At 40.0% G+C, this 21,700-nt stretch overlaps 1 long non-coding RNA gene across 1 annotated transcript; it reads right to left on the bottom strand.

Annotated features, from left to right (window-relative positions):
- Positions 1 to 677: 677 nt before the first annotated feature.
- LOC121671713 lies at positions 678 to 20,924 on the bottom strand. The gene is made up of 3 exons (XR_006018584.1): positions 20,865 to 20,924; positions 12,243 to 12,288; positions 678 to 1,359 (listed from the first exon to the last, which is right to left on the bottom strand). It is a non-coding gene; the product is annotated as an uncharacterized LOC121671713 (long non-coding RNA).
- Positions 20,925 to 21,700: the final 776 nt, after the last annotated feature.

Raw genomic sequence — 21,700 nt, 5'->3', positions numbered from 1 at the left:
TGAGTTCCCTTTTAGGGAAGAGCTCATTGTTATTTACTCATGTCAGAGGCTGCTCCAAATACAAGCATAGGAAGGCCTGCATTATCTCAAGCTTTCTCCATCATTTCAATGTATGTAAGTATTCATGTTTGTCAGAATTTTTGCCTATAAATTGCACATTTCAATGCTGCCCAGAAACCTGGGACATTAATTCTGGGTCAGAATTACCAATTCTCTGGAGAAAGATTGGCATCCTGTGAAGTAAAAGCATTAAAGGAAGAATGCAGCATCACAGGACCTGTGGCTGGGCTCCACACTCGGTATTCACCTATGTCACACTTTCAACACAGATACGGCGTCTCAAATAGTCCTGTATTTAGGTTTTGTGAAAGGAAACAGAATCACACCTCTGCTTTAGTATTGCTTCTTTATATACATTTCTTTTTTGTAACATTCATAATTTAGTGGTATATTTCCCTTGTCTTAACTTCCATTATTTTGATGTATTACCCTTAGAATTTATTTTATTTGTTACCTTGTTAATCCTGTTTCATCATTTCTTTCTTACAACTCACCGTTTTCCTCCTTGGAAAAGGTTTGAAATTTCCAAACACACACATTTTAGTGCAGCGAAAGCAGTGGCAGACTTCTTGATTACTTGCCTGAATGGTGTCAGCAAAGAAAAAACAGATGTCAGAGGCACAGCTTTTAAAGGCCAAACAGGCCAAATTAAAGGAAAATGAAAAGATGTTAGGTAAATTCACTCATTCTTCAAACAAACTCATATTCCCTACCTAGGTTTTTTTTAAAAATTGCCATTCCTCTAACTAAAATATTCCAGAGTGTTTATGGTCTGCCAGATGACTGGAGTGTAACAAATGTAATTTTGCAAGCTTGTAAAATATCCTGACATTGCCTTAAAGAAACCACAATAAACTCTCTGGTCAGATTGCTTTATTTCCATTTCTGTGCCTTATTAAACCAGTATGCAGAAGATGTAACAGCAAAACAAGAAGGATAATCTGTTGCAACACTAGAAATAACTGAAAATAGCTTAAAAGTTAATTCTGTTGTAGGCGACAGTCCATTAAAACCCAGTGTATACCCCTTTAAGTCTTGCTACAAGCCAGATCCTTATCTCAGATGCAGGCAGAGCGCCCATTTACTTCAATAGGAGCCGCGCATGCATATTCTGAAGCAGAATTTGGTCTGGTGTATTCATTAAGGGCTTCTGAACTCAAGATGTTACTTTGACGTTCCAGAAGAGGCCTGTAGTACAGATAAGTTTCTGTCGATTCTCAGGGAAGCTCCCTCTGTAGCTGTTTCAGGACAAGTCCCAACACTGAGCCTGCTGGTGTTCCCCTCCAGCGTGACATGCACCTACAGAATAATGAAGACATTGAACTCCTTGATTGACAGAGCCTTATAGAAATGATGCACAGTAAAGAACAATTATTGCAACATCGTGGCAAACCCCATCTTGGATTGAAATTCCCTTTTCATCTGCAAGCTGAGGAGCATGCCAGGATTATAAATTAATTATAAATGGCTATTGCAGGTACACAAACACGCAGCATATTCTAGGAAGTTAAGTGCTATGGCTTCAGACTCAAGTGGCCCAGCAGTGCACCCACGCTCCTAGCAGCTGCCCAGATGTTCAGGCAGTGGCTGGAACTGTGGCAAGAGCTGCCTGCACCCCTCACCCACCTCCACCCACCCAAGGACGGGCTCTGTCATCGGGCAGATCACAGACATGACTGCCAGGTCCCCTCCAGCTTGGGGCCAACCCACAGCCTTTTTGTGGCTCATGAAAGTATTTGGCCTCAGGGACCCCATCAGTCACCTCATCTTCTCCTCCCAAGTCAGCCTTAGATGACCCTCCTGAGATGAGAAGGGTTTAATCCCTAAGAGAGCATTTCCATAGAAACTGAAATTCTGTCAAGGTTCAGGAACAAATAAGAGGATGGAGCAATTTTCTGTGTTTGTCAACTTTGGCACAATTTGCACTATTCTGATCAGTGCTGCTCTTATTCCCTAAAAAGAAGTGGGTTTTTGTCTCAGCAGAAGTACTAAACTTGTTCATGCCCTAATTTATGAAGCCTTTGCATTATCTGTCTTACATCTTTATCTGGGTTATCACATCACCTCTCTTCCTCTCTTCACCCTATTGCCCTGGATAAGGCAGATTTTTTTTTTTACTTGGGAATTCTGTACAGGTTATGAATCTCAGACACCAGCACCAGCACAGTCTGAGCTGCCCCAGGACTCCTCTGGCACCAACAGACTGCAGTGGCTACAGACAAGGGAGTGCCACTGTTCCACCCCGGCACATCCACTTCAGCTGAAATCCATGGAGCACAACACCTGACCCCCAGAAGCTCCTGAGGAGCTGGCACATGGGCATCTTCCCCACCCTTCATACAAGGACAGGGAACTTCACAAGAAGAAAGAGGTGGCAGCAGGAGCTGGGGACTTTCTAGTTTTGGAACATTTCTGGCAACTTTATGGTTTAAATCACCTGTTTTTAGAGGGAGAGCTGAAGGCCTGGGTCTCTCCTCCCACCCCTCTGTCCCTCAAGGAGGAGCAGAGCCAGTGGATGGAAGGTCCTGCTTCTCCTTGCACTCTGGGCCAGCAGAGTCACTGCTCCCATCCAACACACACTAGACCGAAAACCACACATTTAAAAGGGAGAGCAAACACACCATTCATAGTGCTCAGAAGCAGAACTAGCAGATCACATCTCCTTATCCTCCTCTGCTCACCACCTGTGAAGACACTGCAATGCAGATGACCCTGCTCATGCAGCACAAGAGCCTACCCCAGTCCCCAGCTGTATGGGTGAACCAACACAGCTCTCCAGGTTAAAACAATAAACACACGTTCTAGCTACACTGAGGCCCATCTCCATGAGATTATGCATCTATCTAGGAACGTGTTTCATGCCTTTGCCAGAGATTCACACTCTGCAGAGAGTAAAACAGCAGCAGTAGGATTTTTCCAATGCTAGATGCTGAATGACACAATAAAATAAAAATGATCTCTTTCATTTCCCATAGCACCTTCTCTTGGAGGGCCCGACACAAGGAGAATATGCCTTATTGCCCCTGTGTGGTTTGTAATCCTGGAGATCAGCTATGCAGGGTTCAAATGACCTCACTAAGGCTAAACAAGAAGTTTATGATGGAGGCAGGAGGAAGACACAGTTCTGCAAACTCCTCTTCTGTCTTTTAGACCTAAGATTGCTCTTATTCTATGGTCCTGTGCTCCACGGATTCTGCTGCTCCTTGGCTGGAGAAAGGAAATAGCTATTTACATTTTTACACCATAACCCAGGCAGAGGCAATGAAACCTGACACCAGACTAATGTTTTAGCTGCCATTCAACAATGGATTCATTAAAACAAAACGACCCTGCAGATTTGGATTATAAACAAAGCAATTAACAATGACAAAAATTTGCAACCTATTAAAACTATTTTGGGAGCCAGGCCCTCAGTGGTATCTCAGAAGGTCATGCCAGCTGCTATCAGCCCAGCCTATGGCTCCTTGGCTCTGGTCAGTGTCAAATCCATCCCCCAGTGCCCACCTTAAAGCAGCCCTTGAGTCAATCCATGCATTTCCAGCTTCCAATTAATTAATTCGGCAGCTGGCTGATACCACACCCTCCTTCCCCGGCCACACTAATTATGCTGGGCTCGGGGGAAAGAGGGGCTGCAGATGCTGTTGTACTCTTATTTCTGGCACACGCCTGGAATGCCGCGCTGGCTGACTCGTGCAGGGAATTGCTCCCATCCCAGGGCCGAGGATATTTCATCCAGCCCTGGGAAAGGTCAGGAGATGAAGCCCTGACACATGCAGACCTGGCAGGCATCTCTGTCCCACCCTCCAAAACCAAAGTACAAGGGAATTCACTGATTTTCCACAGTTCTGTTGCCTCTTTGCACCTCAGTCTAGGAGTTTGTGGGCCGACAATGTTTCCCCAGAACCCTTTGGAGTGGGGTGGGAGCAGCTTCTGGCAAGTGACTCAGAAAAGCTGCCATCACCCAGGTGCACCCAAACAGGAAGTTTCTCTCAGGCAGTGATAGCAATCACAGCCAGGCCTGGGATTTTGCCCCAGATTGTTTTAAAGTGGTTTAAAACCAGGACTTTACATAGTGAGGCCTGAACTGGGGCTCCGGCCAGTCTTTACTCATCACTTGCAGTTCTGTTGCTGGGAGTCACAGGTTCAGTGTTGTTTATTTATTTTTTTTTCCCCTACAACCTTTCATCAAAATCTCGCTCCCTTGTAAGAGCTTTGGATACTCTTGATGTTTCACATATCACTTCGACTATGAAGTTACAGGTTATGATTCTTGCAAAACTCTGCTATAGACTCCCAGGTGCATATAATACAACTTGTATCATTGTATATAAAAAATATAACTTGTATCATTTTCTCCACTCTATAAATTATTAAGGATTCTCTTGAAAACATTAGCACGCCAGTGACTTTTATTTTGATGTATTTTCAAAAGATGACAGTAGTTCTCTGAGGCTGGAAGTAATGATGGAATGGCAGTGTACTCCTTCCACAAAGAAAAGGCAAGTCAGCTCATAATAAAATGTAGTGTAATAGATAATAGAGATAATACAGCACATGCTTTTGTTTTAAGAAGTTTTGAATTTCTAGATAGCTCTTAATGCCCAAAAGTTCCTTATGTTTTAATCACAATACAAAAGTCTGTCTATTTACCTTAATTATTCATGTTGAGGTTTTCATGGTTCTTTGTGTTCCCATCCTAAGAACTCATCCAGCATCAAAGTTTGGAAGGGGTTTTTTTAGCTCGTGTTCTGAATATATTACAGTTGGCACCATACCATAAAACACTTTGGCAGTCAAGCAAATAGCTTTAAATGAAACCCAGCATAATCGTGGGTTACTGAAATATGCTTCCTGTACACATCTGGAATTCCCCTAATTAGCAGAGCATTTTCTAATCTGCCCAAAATGTATCATGCCAAAACCATGATGCATTTTCTCAGTTGTCCACCTAGGACAGACAACCATTTCATTTCATCAGTTTTGGAAAGCCACCTGTAACATGAAGGGAAATTAATCACTCACTGTCTCTGAATTCACAATTTTTTTGTCCCATTGACTTAATATAGAGATTGGTTGGCCAAAAGTCTTTCACAGGGTAACCCAAAGCAATCACAATTGATAAATCAGTCTGTAGAGGAACCCTTAGATTATGCAGAGCTGCTTTGACAGCCAACACTACAAGCCCAGCATGCATCTTCACAGCCCATGACAGGAGAAGGTTTTTTGGGGTTTATTTTGTTTGGTTGTTTTTTTGGGTTTTTTTTAATTAATTGCATTTTGGAAAATGTAGTTCTGACCCCTACATACTTCCCATCAACAAGACCCTAAATGCGGGAGAGCTTACCAACACAGTCCTCTGCTGGTAAATGTGTGATAAATTCCTTTGTAAAAACTTTTATTAAAAAAAATACACTTTTCCACTTTTCCTTTCTGAGTACCACTGAAAATACTTGCTCTGAACACACTTGCATTATTGATACCAGAGGAGACTTCAGCTTTAATATTAGATTATTTATATATTATTATTCAAGTTAATTAATAAAGATTATTCTGTACTTCATTACCCACTGTGGACCTAAGTTCTCAGGCAGAAGTAGCTGCAGCCTAAAAGCTTTCTGTGGTTTTCAGCACAGAAACTGGAAAAAAAAGCACAAACCACATGCCTTTGGTGGCCAATCATGCAGAATAAACAGCAGCAATGATAAACTCTGATTTCAAGGTAAGTGCAGTTCATAGGCTGGAATGTATTCAAATAAATCTTGCCATAAAATAAAAAAATGTTGAAGGTCAAAAACTATGTGCAGATAACTCACAAACAGCAAAAGAGACTGAAGAATACAATAAGATGTTCATTAGAAATAAACCACCTCCTTTATTGACTGGATACAAACCTTTTAATAAAACAGTTCGTAAGTCTTACAAAAAAAAGAGAAACAGTGTGTGAAAATGAAGAGTTGAAAAAAATTTCTGCTATTGTGGTGAATGCTACCAACATTTGATAACATAATCCATTCTGTAAAAATAGATTTACCTTCCTACAGTAATTTCCAGATTTTAAAACTGTGGACTAGTTTTTGAATGTGTTGACCTAGAGCATTAACTGAGATGATGCATAATCCAGTTGATTTTAGCACTGATTTATGGCCTCAATTATGGAGTTCTACATCAATCTAGAAATTAATATTTCAGCCTAAACACTGTTTCACATTCTGCACAACATAACTTGTCACCGTTAATCTCCAGCCTCGATGTTAAACATCTCCTTGCTACCAAACTGTAAGTACAACATGAACTTTATTTTCTGTACTGCTGGGAAGAATGATTGAAGACTGATCGAAAATCTTGATTTATCTTGTCTACAATTTTCAGTAGTGTGCAGTGATTTATATACCAGAGAAATTTCTTTGATTGGCTTACCATAATCTAGAAAGGCTAAATATTATAGGCATTAAAATTTCAACACAAATGTTATCTCTGCAGTAAGCACAATAGTGACATCTTATGCCTATCAATTCACATATTAACTGAAGTTCTGACACTTCTCAGTAGAGATTTACCTCCAGAGCTTTGAGGTTTGAGCAATCAATATATAACCTACTTTGATGCATTCCACACACCAAACTACATTAAAATAACATTAGGGCTTGCTTTAAGCTGACAACAGCCAGGAAATGCACAGTTAAAGTCAAAACTCAACCTTTAATTGATCCTTACGTAATTTCAGATCCTGTATCCTGTAAGCAACACATGATTTTGTGGCACAGTAACCAGCTAGAGCCTGATTTCAGTGCCCCAGTTCTCCAGGCTTTAGCGATGTTACATACCTGGTCCAACTGTGTTAAACTATCTTCAGCAACTCTTTTATAAAGCATAAAGGAACGATATTCAGAGTCCTCTTGAACCACAGAGACATGCAACAGCTCTGTGTTTGCCTCCTTCCCTGACGCAAGGTTCTGGGACCCCTCACCCTCCTCCTGCTGCAGGTTCCTGAGCAGCCCAGCTCAGGATAGACTCTGGATACTTTTCCTTATAGCCACCAAAGAAAGACTGAGATTCATTCACTTAAGTGTCCTAATAAATACAGATGCCACCCTTGAAATGATCACAATGCATTGGAATGTCAGCCTTAAAGGACATTTGATTAGACATTCAAGGAATATACCTGTTTTAGCAAATACATGCCAATTCTATTTGAAATATGAAGTGGTTTTCTTTGTACAAAACTATTCTAGTGTTAGTTCCACCAATTCCACAGAATGGGCTGAAAACCTCCGTTTTCTCCCAAGAGACAGTTACCTGTGTAGGCTATTCATTCACAGTGCATCACACAGAGATCACTCAGAGCTTTGCCATTTAACTCCTTCACATCAGGTGAACAAATAACCTGCTCTGTCATGACTTTAGGATTGTTCATAACCTTCAACTTTCAGATCTACAACCTGCCTAGGCAGTAATGCCAAAACTTACTGTGAGGTAAGAAACACACCTATAGAACACTACTGACAGAGGTAACACCTCTCCCAAGCACCAAGACGCTTTCCAAGCCAGACTCGTTACTCAGCCCAAAAGCACCTTTTGGGCAAGACTGAGAAAGTGTTCAGCAGAATAGTTATATTTATTTCACTGAAACAGAGGGAAAAGAAGACAAATGTAGAAAAAAAGACCACAGGAGATTGTAATGTCTGACATGTTTGGAGTCAATGATCTTTTCCAACCTAAATGATTCTATGTTTCTAATTCATGAAAATTAATTCACCCAGAAAAGCTGGGTTTGTCTGTTGTGAAAATGTCTGTAGTGTCATGTGTGTTTTCAACAGGTTATAACTGTCACCTGGGATCTGCTAGAAGGCACCCAGTGTCAACATGAGACTGCTTAAGAGCAATGGCTAGAAATAAGATTAACTCAGAAGGAATAAAGCAAAGATGATCTTATCCTCGGGCCTCAAAACCAACAGGGAAACAATATTGCAGAAACAATGAAGAAATCAGATTTGAAAGGCCAGTATATCCCACAGATGCTCCTAAATTGCTGCCTTAAAGTTAGATTAATAAAGTATTATTATTTATTCTATTACTTTTATGCTTCTTCTACTTAGATATCTGTGAGGCCAGATGAATTCTATGTAATTTGGTGAGATTGCAGCCCATACTATTAAAGCTGAAAACCAGTCATTACAATGCATGTTCACACAGCAAAAATTTTTGCTACTGCATGCAGTAAGTTCATGCATGATCACCTAATAAAACCTTTAATTTCTACAACAACAGAAAGAGATAACTTAGATAATGGATAAGATGGGCATACAACAATTAGATAAACTGAAATAGTAATAGGAACTTTTTTAAAGGCTACAAATTCAGATTTATGTTCTTTTTACGATAACATGTACTTTCTGGTTTCATACTCCACCTGTACTAACAGCTGGGGAAAATAAATAAGATTATGGATGCTTTTGGCCTGGGATTCCTCTGCTTGTGTAACTCAGACCTAATTGCAGGTCTGCACTGCAGTCCTGAAACTCTTTTGTACGGAGCATGCATAATCAGCAGACTTGGATGATTCTGCTAATACCACAGTTAAATGCCTTGAGCAAACACACTATTATAATTTTGCACCAATTTGAAAATATCCATTTAAATGTTAAATGAAGAGGAACTAATCAATAAAAACATGCATAGAGTCTCTGGGGAAGTACACTGGAAAAGACAACAATAATCTGCCATTAACATGCAAATAAAGACACAGCAGGAAACAGTGAGAGTATTGACTACCCTGCAATACCTTAGTAAGAATGTTTTACTAAAATTTGGGCCAAATTTAACTTTTATTTAAATAATTGTAAACACAGAGCAGCTAGATTTGACATAGGAGGAAAGGAAGAACAGTTCCAAATTCTGGAGGCATGAGATAACTAATGGTACTGCTGATTGGCCAGGCTGACCTTATGTGGCATTTGGGGTAAGGTGCTGTACAAACATTTTTAATTAGATTGCCTAAAGTGCTTAGCATCTGAGGGAGTATGCAAACCAAGTATGGAGTGAAAGGAAGTAATATAATGAACAATCAAAGGCTTGAACTGGCAAGACTGGCCAGTCTACTTAATTATTTTTTATGCTAACATAAACACTGCTATGCATCTCTAACCTTCTATTTAAGATAGTGAGCTAGCTCCCTGAAAGGTGAACATCAGAAATAGATATTAAAAAAGAGATTGAGTCACAAAGAACAGAGCGATATAGACCAGAATTCTTTGTATCAGAGAAGAGAAAATAAAATTATGGACACATAGGGAAATGGACGTGGCTGGCTTCAAAAGAAACTGAAGAAATCATAGGCAAGAATAGGCAGACTGGTACTGACAGAGGTGTGAAAAGGTTGAATGAAAAGCCTGCTTTTTTTTTTTTTTTTTTTTTTGAAGCAGGAAAGAATGAGCTTTTTGAAGAATAAAAAAGCTGGAAAGATAAGCAAGAAAGGTTTTTATAGCGGCTGCAACAAAGAAACAGGATGCACAAGAAGAAAGCAAAACCCTCATAATAAGTAGAAAAGCAAACAGAAAAGCTCACAGTAATCAAGATACAGGAATAAAAGGGATTTATTTTGAGAACTAGGTTGCTAGATGATTTTATAACAGTTTATCCACAAATGCACAATTCATGAACCCTCTGTGCCACTGGGTAACACCTGGGTTCCCTCTTACACAACTCCGCTGCAACTCAGCTGCTGCCATGCTACTGCCACCAAAGTAAAAACAAAGAGCTCCTTCAGGAGTCACTCACTGTTAATCAATCGTCTTTTGCTCTGTGAAGATAGTAGCCTGGACCAGCCAGATATTTCCAGAGAGCAGAAATTTTTAATTTAAAACAATGAGCATTTTTTCTGTACTTTGTGGTGCATCATCTTAGCTCTTGCTGGCAGTGATACAGTACTCCCACTGTAAGTCATGCTGTCATTGGAAAAGGGAAAAAACCTGCGGTGTTCTTCTCTGTGTCATCTCAAACATTGCTGCTTGCAGATTGGCATCTCTAGGCTGTCAAGATCTTACTCCTCTGCTCCTCTTGCTATATTCCTTATCTGCCTTGAATGGAGGCAGCTACACTTCAGTCCTTAACCACTGACTGTCCTTTCCTGCAGTTCAGAACTTGCTCAGAGGAAGGTAAAATTTAAGTGAATGCCTGGAAAACTGAAGGAATGTCCTAGCACTGCTGTCGTGCTGGAACAGACAAATTTCCCCTGGAAGAGGCTGAAAGCTCATTTAGCCAAGATGCTCCACCTGAGATTAACAACCTTTTGGAAAAGGGGCATTAATTCAATCACCTGCCTGGCTTCTTTTCCCCACTTGCAAAGGGACACAAAGATGCAAGTTAAATCATCAACATTTCTTTTCCAGAACTTCTTTGCCATCCTTTAGTGACAACTTATTTTCTTCAAGCACCAAGAGTTATCCTTGGGATTATGCTCCCAAGTATAGTAAGTAGTAATGTGAACAGTGTTAAAGAAAACCTAGAGGCTCCTAAATAATCCGTTCAGGGTAATCCTTGCCTGACTTTGTAACTATCTGACTTTTCCCTCTGCAGCCAGGTAACCCTGCTAGCAGATCTGGACATCAGTTAGTGCTGTAGTTCACTGCCTGCTGTAGCTCACTAACAAAAACCCAAGAAAATAGGTTGGCCCCTGCGTGAGAATGTAAAGCAAGTGAAGACTCCTTATTTTTTTACACATTTCTTTATAAAAGCTGGCATAGACTCCCTTATCATGCCATTAAACAAAACCTCTCTGGCTACACATTATTTTAGCACCATCACTTCATTTATCTGCTTGACGAATCTTACTTTAGATGCTCAGCCCATCTTATCCACCTGATCTCAGTGAAACATTTAAATTTAGCCTGAGGATAAAATATTGAATACTGTTCCTATTTATACACTTCTGTGACCAAACTAAGAAAGAAAAAAAAAAAATCACCTGATGAATCAGAGGAAAGGAGCACTGGCATTGGCCCACACTCTGATCTCACCCACAGCCAACCTGCTGTGATTAATGAGCTGTGATATCATAGTCTGTGAGCAGGCATACATAAGTGGCAAGGAGAAGAATAGCACCAGACACCATCAGGCTGCTTCTGTCTAAATCTGGGAGGAGGAAAAAATAAAAATACAGGTTGTAGTACTGATTTCTTTAAAGGAAAAAGGAAATCCCTCATATATCAAGGCTCCTGGACTTGGAGAGATATGTTGTTGGGTTTTTTTTCCAATAAAGATATATAAAACCAGCCATTTCCCTGAAGTGCTGAAGATTTTTATGAAAGTGCTTTAAAATATTAGTGGTTACTGGAAAAACAAAGGGTATTTTTTAACCTGAAGAAGTCATTAAAATCTGACAGCTTTTGAAATTGCTTTGTGTCTTCCTTACAAACCGGCAAAAAGAATAGCCACAGTTTCTCAGAGAAAGATGCTTCACAGTCATTGAAAGCAAAAACTGATGTGTCAGGAGAGAAGGATATTTCAAGGTCAGGTCTGGTCAGAGGAGACTCATTTCTGTCTTTTATGATGACTTTCTTAATAATTTTCAAATATGGCATTCAGTACATATTGCTAAATTTTCACCTAGCCCTACTGGCCCTTGGAGTTTGCAAGAGACTAGGAAGAGAATAGAGAAATATTTTCCAGTTAAATTATTGGACAGGGATTCAGTACTGCATTTGTCCCTGGGTCTTCCCACAGATTTCCTAGGGCTGCTCTCAGCCACTTGGGAAACAAAGGGTTTGGACATTGATGATAGCTGGAAGGAATGCACCAAATATCTGGAAAAGAAGAGTTTGGAGGCTGGATTTGGGGAAGCGGTACCCTTGGCATACATCTCCCTCTGTCTCTCTCATTGAAGTAGAAGTGGAGAATAGGCAGGTTGGTAGGGTGATATCCATATATCCTTGGGGTCAGGCCCTGGCTAGGAATTAAGAGGAGGACTAAGGACTGGGCTGGTACAAAACGATCCCTTTCCAAAAACATAGTCGCAAACATCTGACAACCCATGAGTTAGGGGCTTCCTCCAGGTGTCCTGCAGGCTTTTTCCACAGTCATTTTGGTGATCTTTCCCTAGAAAGAGACCAAACTCTGCTACAACAGAGGAATTCAAGTTGGAGAGGATCCCCTTGTGCAGGTGGGAGAAGCAGTCGTGCTCTTACCTCAGGTTTTACTTCCTAGGATTTTCCTTTTAGTAAATGCAGTCACCTGGAAAACATTACAGACTCAATGTGAATAAGAAAGGTCCCTTCTTGAAATCCAGAAAGCAGAAAAAAAAGTGTAATTAATATGGTAAGGCCATCCTTAAAATCTTACAAACTGTATCCAGTTATGCCAGTGAAGAAGACACAGACTTCCATGGAAGCATGTGGAAACAAAAGAATAAATTTAGTATGAGGGCCATCATTTTAATTCATATTAGAAAAACGATGGACTTACATTCCATATGCAAATTTAATATAAACATAATATAGCTACATGTAAGTCTAACAGACAGGTAATATCTTTCCTTAAAACTAACCAGCTTCCACAGATTGATTTTTACCATAGAGATTCCAGTTTATAGCACCATTTTTCTAAGTGATTCTCTGCACTAGAGTATAATTTAGATGATGAATCCCTCTCAATTACTGTCCATTAGAAGACAGGAAAACATTAAGTTCAAGTGAGTATTATGAGAATTATGGGTTACCCTCTAAGTGAAGAGATTGTAAGTGAAAATTAATTTTAACATGTCCATTTCTGATGTTGTGTAGCATGTTTTTGAGAAAAAAAGCTTCCCAATTACAAAATTGTTTTTCAAGTAAAAGCACCTTTCATTAAAGAAAAAACCACAGTGCAAGAGAGTAAAAGCATGTCGCTCAAACAGCAAATATTGCAAAGTATTTCACATGACCTCCCTACCTGATTTTAGATGGAGCCTGCACCACAAGACAGAGGATGGCTGGAATATGCTGCAGATGTTCTGAACATGCAGATGTTAAAGGGCTGTGAGAAGGCACAAGTGATGTCCAGCACAAGAAACATACTGGTGCTGCACATGCACATTTTTGTATAAGTTGGAGTAGAAGCTGAATGCCCTTACCTCAAAATATCAGAGCAATAAAGAGTAAAACTTTAAACCAACTCACCAAATTTCAAACTAAACTCTTCCCTGTGCAAATTCCACGCTTTTCACATGGACATGCCATGTATTTGCAGCAGTTCACTTTAGTTACCTATTTATCAAATTTGCTTACTCCATTCAGAAAGCCAACTTGAAAAATAGAACTTTTTCATATAATCTTGATACTGAGGCTAATTTAGAGACATAACATTACCATCCTGACTTCAGAAGGCATTTCCCTGATCTACTATTTCAAAATAAAGTTAGACAAACTTGAGTGTTCTTTCAGACCACTCTTTTTTTCATTGACAGTATATCCTAATATGAAACATCATGTGCTTACCCTTTGAAAATTACTTTGAAAATTCCTCAATATTATTAAAAAATAAAATCTTTCTCCCTCTGTAGAGACCCATGTGGAAACAAGGCAAGATGAACATTTTGCATGACATGAAGAACAATTGCTCTGCAGCTGCTGCCACAACCCTCAGGCTACACTAGAGTCATGGCCCACTTCCTTTCCCTATAGGGATCTTGTGGTTAATGTATCCATTTAGTTTACAGCTCAAGTATAAATCCTATTTTATGCCAACTTACTGAGAACTGCATAGCAGGTTGCTTTCTATCTGTGTGTCCTGCACACTCTCATACAATAAAATATTTGCCTTTAAGCCCTTTCTGACACTACATGAAATCCAAGGGATTTGTGTGGTGAAATCTTTGTCTTCATGGTGTGATTGACGAAACTGCTAGGGACAGGAAGACACCAGGTCCAGTTCTTTGCTCATTGTCTCTGGAGGAGTGACCTAGTCTGCCTATGGAGCAACTTTGTTAATAATCAGTAGTTAACATTCAACAGCTTTCAGAACTAATGCATAATACAAAATGTTCCTAGGAATACAATGCATATCTAAATACCATTTATGTCTAAATTCCTTCACAGATGTCCATGTGTACTCAGTCAGTCATCAATATTGTCTATGATTTGCATTCTTATGGCACCTGCACCTGCCATGTGGAGACCTTGACCAAGATTAGTTAAGCTTCTCCCACAGCACATCTGTGAGGATGGCAGAGCTCTCAGGAACTAGCACTGCATATAAAAGCATGTTACAGAAAAGGGAAAAGTCCTCATGCAGGGTGGAATATTGGCCTTTTCAAGGTCAAAAGATGTTTTGATTTCAGCTTAAATAGAAACAGGAATTGAGCTCATCTGCTTGCTTGTTTTTTTCTTTTAACCTATGAAACCAAGGGACCTTTCTACTCCTCCTCTCCTTTTGGCTGTACTCCAGCTCCTACACATGCAACAGGGATTGATAACAATAAAATATGCTGGTATTGAAAATCTGCCCATTATTAATAGGGCAGATGACTCATTACTCCTTCAATATGATGTTAACTCAGAATAAAGCCAGCCTTTTATTGCTATGGGGGTTTTGTTTGTTTACTTCAGAGCTCTGTTGCTCTTGCCAATGGTTTAGGTCCATAAGAAAGTGAGATCATTACAAGTGCTGCCACAGTGACACCGGTTTGACCCCTGTCCATTCCAGACAGTGACAGCTTTTCCATTCTTCTGAATTGGAGCAGGATCAACACCACTTTAAATCACTGGAAAGTTCCACACCCTCCTGTTGCCATTTCACAGCATCAGATTAGGACTGTGCAATCCTTTAAGGTTTTAATACACACATATGATGAATGTAAATTTCTTTCATATCTTCACGCAAAAGGTAGCAAATGCAAAGTCCAAAATGCTGCCACACAGCAGTCCAGGCTGGACACTTAGCAGGTACAAAGCCTTGTATTTCCCCCCTTCATGAATCCCAGTGTTCATTTAATGCATATTTTGAGTGAATGAAAAACCAGAGTATAAGGAGAGCAGAGATTGAGACCAAGAATACACTGGGACGGTGAAGACAAAGTCACAGGGGCCAAGTATTCATCAGTAGTTGACCATGAAATGATAACATCCTATCAAATTAGAACCAAAATATTAAGTTCTCAGATCTTGTGGTTGAAGCAGTTTCTTAGGATGTTTTTGTTCGATTGATCTCTGTTTACCAAGTCCCTTTATCTACCAGTGAATTTTGTGTGTGTTATGCTCTTTTCAGGGTTCACCAAAACCAAAGACATCATGAAAGTTTGCCTCACAGAATATATTTTCACTCTTCAACAGAAAGAAGATACAGACATACCAAGATTTCCATTTAATAGCCTAAAGCTGAGCAGAGCAGGTACTTCTCTGGGACATAGGAAACCTACCTTTCTGAAGACAAAACTGGTGAGCAAACAGCAATCTGTCTCTGCTTTATGATAAAGCTGTTACTGCTTGTTATAGAAAAGCTTTGTCATTAAGTTAAAAATGAGAGGATACTTCCCAGGCTGTATCTGAAATGAAGCAGCTGAATATCTGGCAAAACCCATATATCATAAACTGTGCCTCTAAAACTGATATTCACTTCTCTTCCTTATATGTCAGAAACCTAAGAATTCCTTCCTTTCACCAAATTGCAGGAAACATCTCATCTCATAAATGCCACTTTTTCTTAGAATCTTTTAAATATGTATTTTTCATTAAAATTCTAATTTTTGATAAACTGAAAGCAAGATCTGGTGACAAAGAGGTTATAATTAATCTAGCAAGAGCAGTCAAAGAAATCCATGTAATTGAAAGCGAATGTATGAATGAGGAGACTAATGCTACAGAACTTCCAAAGCCTTTTCTGTGGAATTAATACTACAGAGACCCATAAAAGATTAATCAAGATAAGCAATCGATAACTTCTCAAGTGCTAATAAGCACTGCCATGTTCCATGATATGTTGAACATTTTATCATGTTTAACCATATGAAGATTTATAGAAAATCCATTGTTAAAACCAAAGGATGAGGTAATGCACCACTTAGTAAATGAAGTGCAATTAAAATTTATGCTTGATATTACACATTCAAAAGATCTGTAAAAATCATTTTGATTTCCTCTTTTTAAAGGAACGAAATTAAGGTAGTAGTTGTACCTTTCAGTCAGTAGTCCTGAGAGAACAGTGAAGACAGCAATGGCATTCTTCAAGTTAATATCTGCTTTCAAGTGAAAGGTGATGAAATAGCCTTAAAAATTGTTAAGCTCTCGTCTCACTTCATTTTACTCAGGGATCAAACTTTGCTTGAAAATTTTGAAAGTTAAATAGAATACCTATTAGAAACATAAAGGTCTCTGCTATCCATCAATCTGATAGATTTGCAGGTCAGATGAGTGAATTACTTAATGGCTAATTAATAGTCCATAAACTACAGGTCTTGACCTTGGGGTCACCATGACAGAACTCCACACTACAGCATATTATTAATTAAAATGATCAAATTATGTATTTAGTAATCAATTATTTAACATTATTAAGATCTCTCAAATGTATTGACATGATTTGTTATTTATTTATATGTCACTGGCCAGCAATATATTCTGACTAGCATGTCACAAGCATTCCTGGTGAACTTTGGACAGTTACAGAACAGGATGTATACTTTTCCTTTATAGGTACCTGTTTTTGTCTACTTTTAGTTTTGTTTGGGGCAATACTTTGTAAGTGAGAATCTCCTCCAAAGCTCAGCAAAAATTTTAATTTAAAAATCTTTATGGTCACAGATAAGTCATAGGAAAAAAAGTTAAGATCCTGCCTGCTTCCTTGATAAATTGCTAACTCTTAAAAGCCTTGTATTAAAACCAGTGACACTATGTACATCACTTTGCCTTTGCAGTGTCCTGGACCATATATTTAAGCTTATACCTAGATGCTCAACTATGTACATACATATATATTTATACATACTAAACCATTGCTGTGTTCCAGTTACAGTCATTCCTAAAGCACAGATGATTCCTGTTTTCCTATGGCATGCAGATAATCATACAGGAGAGAAAATAAATAAACTAAACACTATCCCAAGAAGTGTACAAAATGACAATCAAGATTCAGCAAGCAAGAATCAAATTTTCAAAATACAGATGATTGTCACCTTGTAGGACAGACAGTCACTTCATTAGTAGAAGGTGGAAGCAGAACGAATGAGCTGAAGTGCTCCATGGACACATAAAAAACCTAGGATGAGGAGTGTATTGGTTTTTCTCAGCCTGGTTTTTGGTAGCAGCGGGGTCCTGTGAGAACCTCCTGGAAGTTTTCACCTTGTCCAGCAGAGCTAATCTCTGATGGCTCTGAAGATGGACATGCTGCTGGCCAAAACCAGGCCAATGAGAGAGGTTGGTAACGCCTCTGTGATGGCATATTTAAGAAGAAAATCAAAACAAAGTCATGGGGTTTTGCTTCTATTCAGAGAAGAGGAGAAGGTGAGAACATGTCGGGAAAGCCACAAAGCGACACCAAGGTCAGTGAAGAAGGAGGGGCAGGAGGTGCTCCAGGCAGCAAAGCCGAGGTTCCTCTGCAGGCCGTGGTGAGGACCGTGGTGCAGCAGCTGTGCCCCTGCAGCCCCCGGGTCTGGGGGATGCACAGATCCACCCTCAGCCCGCGGGGGAGGGGCCCGTGCCGGAGCGGGTGGATGCCTGGAGGAGGCTGTGCTCCAGTGGGAGACCCGGTGGAGAGAGAGGGCCCTGCTTCCAGGCTGGAGCAGCCTGCCCTTGGAGCACTGCACGCCGTGGGAAGAGAGAGCCCCAACACAGCAGCTCTGGGAGGGCTGTGTGCCCGTGGGAGGGGCTCAGGCTGCAGCAGGGCCGGTGGGGCTGCTGCTCCTGAGAGGGGACCCACGCCAGGGAAGTTCAGGAGAACTGTCTCCCATGGGAGGGACCCCACGGCCTCGCAGGGGAAGACTCCTGTCCCGGAGCAGCGGAAGGAAATCTCGGAGATGGACTGACCAAACCCCCGGGCCCTGTCCCCCTGCGCTGTCGGTGGGAAGGAGGGAGGGGCTGGGGAAAAAGGTGTTTTAAGGGCTTGTTTTACTTCTCATTATCCTGCTCTGATTCTGTTAGCAATAAATTCACTTTGTAACTTTAAGCTAAGCCTGTTTTGCCCTTGAAGTGTCTTTTTTTTCTCCCGGTCCTTATCTCAAGTCGTGAAGACTTTGTTAACTTTTTTCTTTCTCTCCTCTGCCCAGCGGTGGCATAGGAGGGTGAGTGGCTCTCGTGGGTCCCTGGCGCTAGGTCAGTGCCAAACCAGGACAAGGAGGAATTGAATCCAAGGCCTGGAAACTCATGAGACTGCTTAGTGATTAGTGCTCATCCTGTCTCATAAGATAAACTCTTTTGTTTCATTGCTGCTGCTCACCAGGAGAAGCACATTCATGTGTCCAGATGTGCTTGCTTTGAATTGTCCTCAGAGGTACCTGCTCTTCTTATCTAACATGGAAACTGAACTTCTTAACTTCTGGTGTGCTAAATCACACCTAAATTAGATGCCTTAAATAAACAGCATGGGTTACCTCCCTCCATGGACAATAAATTATGCAGATAAATGCATCACTATAAATTATATCAGTATGATAGATACATACAACTGAGGGTGCGTAGTTCCTAATTAATTAACTGGCATATTCGTCTGCAATTAGCAAATAAGCTCTCAAATCTTGGCATGGGTACTGTAAATTGTATAAGGCATGGATGCGTAATTACAATGAAGCATGATTCTTTTTCATGATACTTTCTTCAGGAAAACATATTCACTCTAACCTATATTCACAAATTGCTCTGACTCACCCAAAATTACATTTTACAAAACAAGTATAGTGTTTAGAAGGCAATGGAAGGATTATTAAGGTTATATTAGAGACGTACTTTGCTGGGACATCACTTTTATTACTAACATTAGCTGGTTGTTTTTAACCACCTTTGCTTCAGAGTGGTACAAATCATTTTGTACCACCTACAACTGAATATATAACACTCACTTTAGGACAAAAAGTGTTCCAGAAACATTTACAGCCAAGGGAAGTTTGCTTGTGAAGTGGGACCATCTTCTTCCGTTATATAAGTATGATGAGTGAAATATTCTACAGTGCAGTGTGACATAGAAGTTCATGCCCATATCAGTAGACACTGACAGAGCTGGCCTTGGGTCTCCTAACAGCTGACTGGTAAAAAAAAAAAAATAAGAAAAATTGCTGCTAAAAACTGTATGACTGTTCTGTTGATGGGCACAGAGCTGGTTAAACTGCCTCTGAAGCAGACTGCTCAAGTCAAGCCCGATATTTTTTGAAATACTCATTCTTAGCAGAACTTTCCTACATAGCCACCACAGTTTAAGCAAGGAATTATGTAAAATTTTAGTGCTCAAACACAATGCCAACACTTCCACTCTGAACTTAAATTATTGCTGTTTATCTGCAAGTCACAGGTAACTGTGGGAGCCCATGATGCACCACCTTGCCGAAGTCACACCCAAGTACCATGCAACCAGTGGCACTAAAAAGACACCCAGTGCCATTAACATGTCATGCTGGATGTACAGCCTGCAGAGGAGACACTGCATCCAGAGCAAGAAGCATTGCCTATGGAAACCACGTTCCTTCCTGGCATCTCTAGGGCATAGGGTTCACTGTGTTTATAGTGAATGTCTTAATGTAATTTTATATTAAACGTTTCAGGCACTTTCACTTACCTTTCAGAATTAAAGATTAATCAATTCCATGACTGTGGAGATCTAAACAAAATGTATTGATCCCATTCATTTTTAAAAGCGAGACACTCTGCTGTATTTCAGTATGTCATATTTTAAGACAAACTTATTGATCGCATTTTGAGAACTCTTGATATTCCATTGGAATTTAAGATACAAGAGTAAGCGTAAGATTTTCATTATGATGATGTGTCCACGGAAGCCACGCTCTTTTGTATTGACACGTTTTTGTTTGCATTGGAATCCACCCACTTCTCTTGTTACAAGCAGAGGCTCAACCTGAGAACCATTATCCTGCTGTTTTCCCTGGGACCACACATACATGTTGAAAGTACTCCTACGTGCAAGAAGATCCTAAAAACTGGGAGTACGCTTGCATGAGTTTCACGTTACGCCCACTCTTATACTACAAGCCTTCAGAAACCAGCTACTTTTCTGGGAGCAATTTCACTAAATTCAGTTACAACCTTTCACCTTTATAGCAGTTAAATTCTTCAGAGCAAGACCAGAACCTTTGTTTTGCTTCTTTGGTACTTAATGTTGGTACGGTTGGCTAACAGAGGATGAATTTAATGGAGCACCAATAGCTTATGGATTCCAGATATGACAGTGAGGGTGTCATAACACAGAAAGGTTAAGCAAGAAGGTGCACTGATCACATCTACAGGATCAAATCAGCAGTCTGGAGGCATTAAGCAATGAATCAACAATCATTGGTTCAATTTTCAAGATTTACATTTCTAAATGCTCAGCCTTGGAATGTTGATAAAGTAGCAAACAGAAAGTGAGTATGTTCACCAATATCAGACATACTCCTACATGGCCCCATTTTCTTGGGTGTGTATTTCTGGATGAATGCACTGAAGTTGAGCCATAGAGTCCTATTGGTGTCCACAGAAGTCCAAATGCTACATACACACAGAGAAAGCATGCTATTCAGGTAGTATACACTGCAAAACACAGGAATACACTGGAAAAGAAGAAAGGAAGGAATCCTTTCTGGATGCCTCTCGGAACAGCCAGCTTCACAAGAGGATCTTAAAGAAGATGGCACATACCTTAAAACCACTGCTCTGTGCAGGCATTCCATGTGTTACTCTTCAGCATTACCAATGGAGTCTCTTCCATAAGTAATAGATATGTTATGTAAATACAAACACAAATAAATTCTAGTGCTCCAGGCAAAAAAGAGCTTATATTATAATATCATAAATTACGAAGACTGTAATTTCTACAGCCAATAACTTTTCAGAACAGAACTGTGCTGATAAATAGGTGTGATAAGACTGAGTAAGGCTTAGTTTCAGAGTGGAGAAAATCAGTTGATTTAAGTCAGTGGGATTATAGAAGTCAGGTAATACAGTGAAGGCCTCAAAAAGTCATCAGCTTTCTCCCAACACTTTTTTTAATCCTGAGAAGGAGCAATGTAAATGAAACCTGTGCAAGAGACAAAAAAAAAAAATTCTCTGTGAGTTAGAAACAAGGAATCAGAGAATATACTGAGTTGGAAGAGAACCCTCAGGATCATTGAGCCCAACTCCTGGCTGTGGGCAGGACACCCCAAGAATCTCAAAGATACCAAACACCAACACTTCTTTAAGCATCTTTACTCTCTAGCTACTTTTAAGAAATCAATACATTCTTCGCACAAGAAATCTCAGTCAGTGATTTTGTATTTATAAAATACAGAGAAGAATAGAAATTATGGGCTTTACTCTAGATCACTTCCTGAAATGTGGTGGTTTAAAAGACTAATTGAACATATCTACCACAAACAAACATACTTTGTAAAAACAAACAAAAATGCAGCCCTGTGTGCCTAGCTATGAGGGTTTCTCAAAAGGCATGCAGGTTCAAAGTAGAGTTGAGGCAAAATCAGGGGAAAATCTGGAAA

The sequence above is a fragment of the Corvus kubaryi genome, unplaced genomic scaffold (assembly GCF_017639235.1).
Source record: "Corvus kubaryi isolate FWS band 111438036 unplaced genomic scaffold, C.kubaryi_AGA036_p1.0 37398, whole genome shotgun sequence".
Lineage (NCBI taxonomy): Eukaryota > Metazoa > Chordata > Aves > Passeriformes > Corvidae > Corvus > Corvus kubaryi.
The sequence above is the reverse complement of the archived record's forward strand: the minus strand, read 5'-3'. Positions and strand labels throughout refer to the sequence as shown.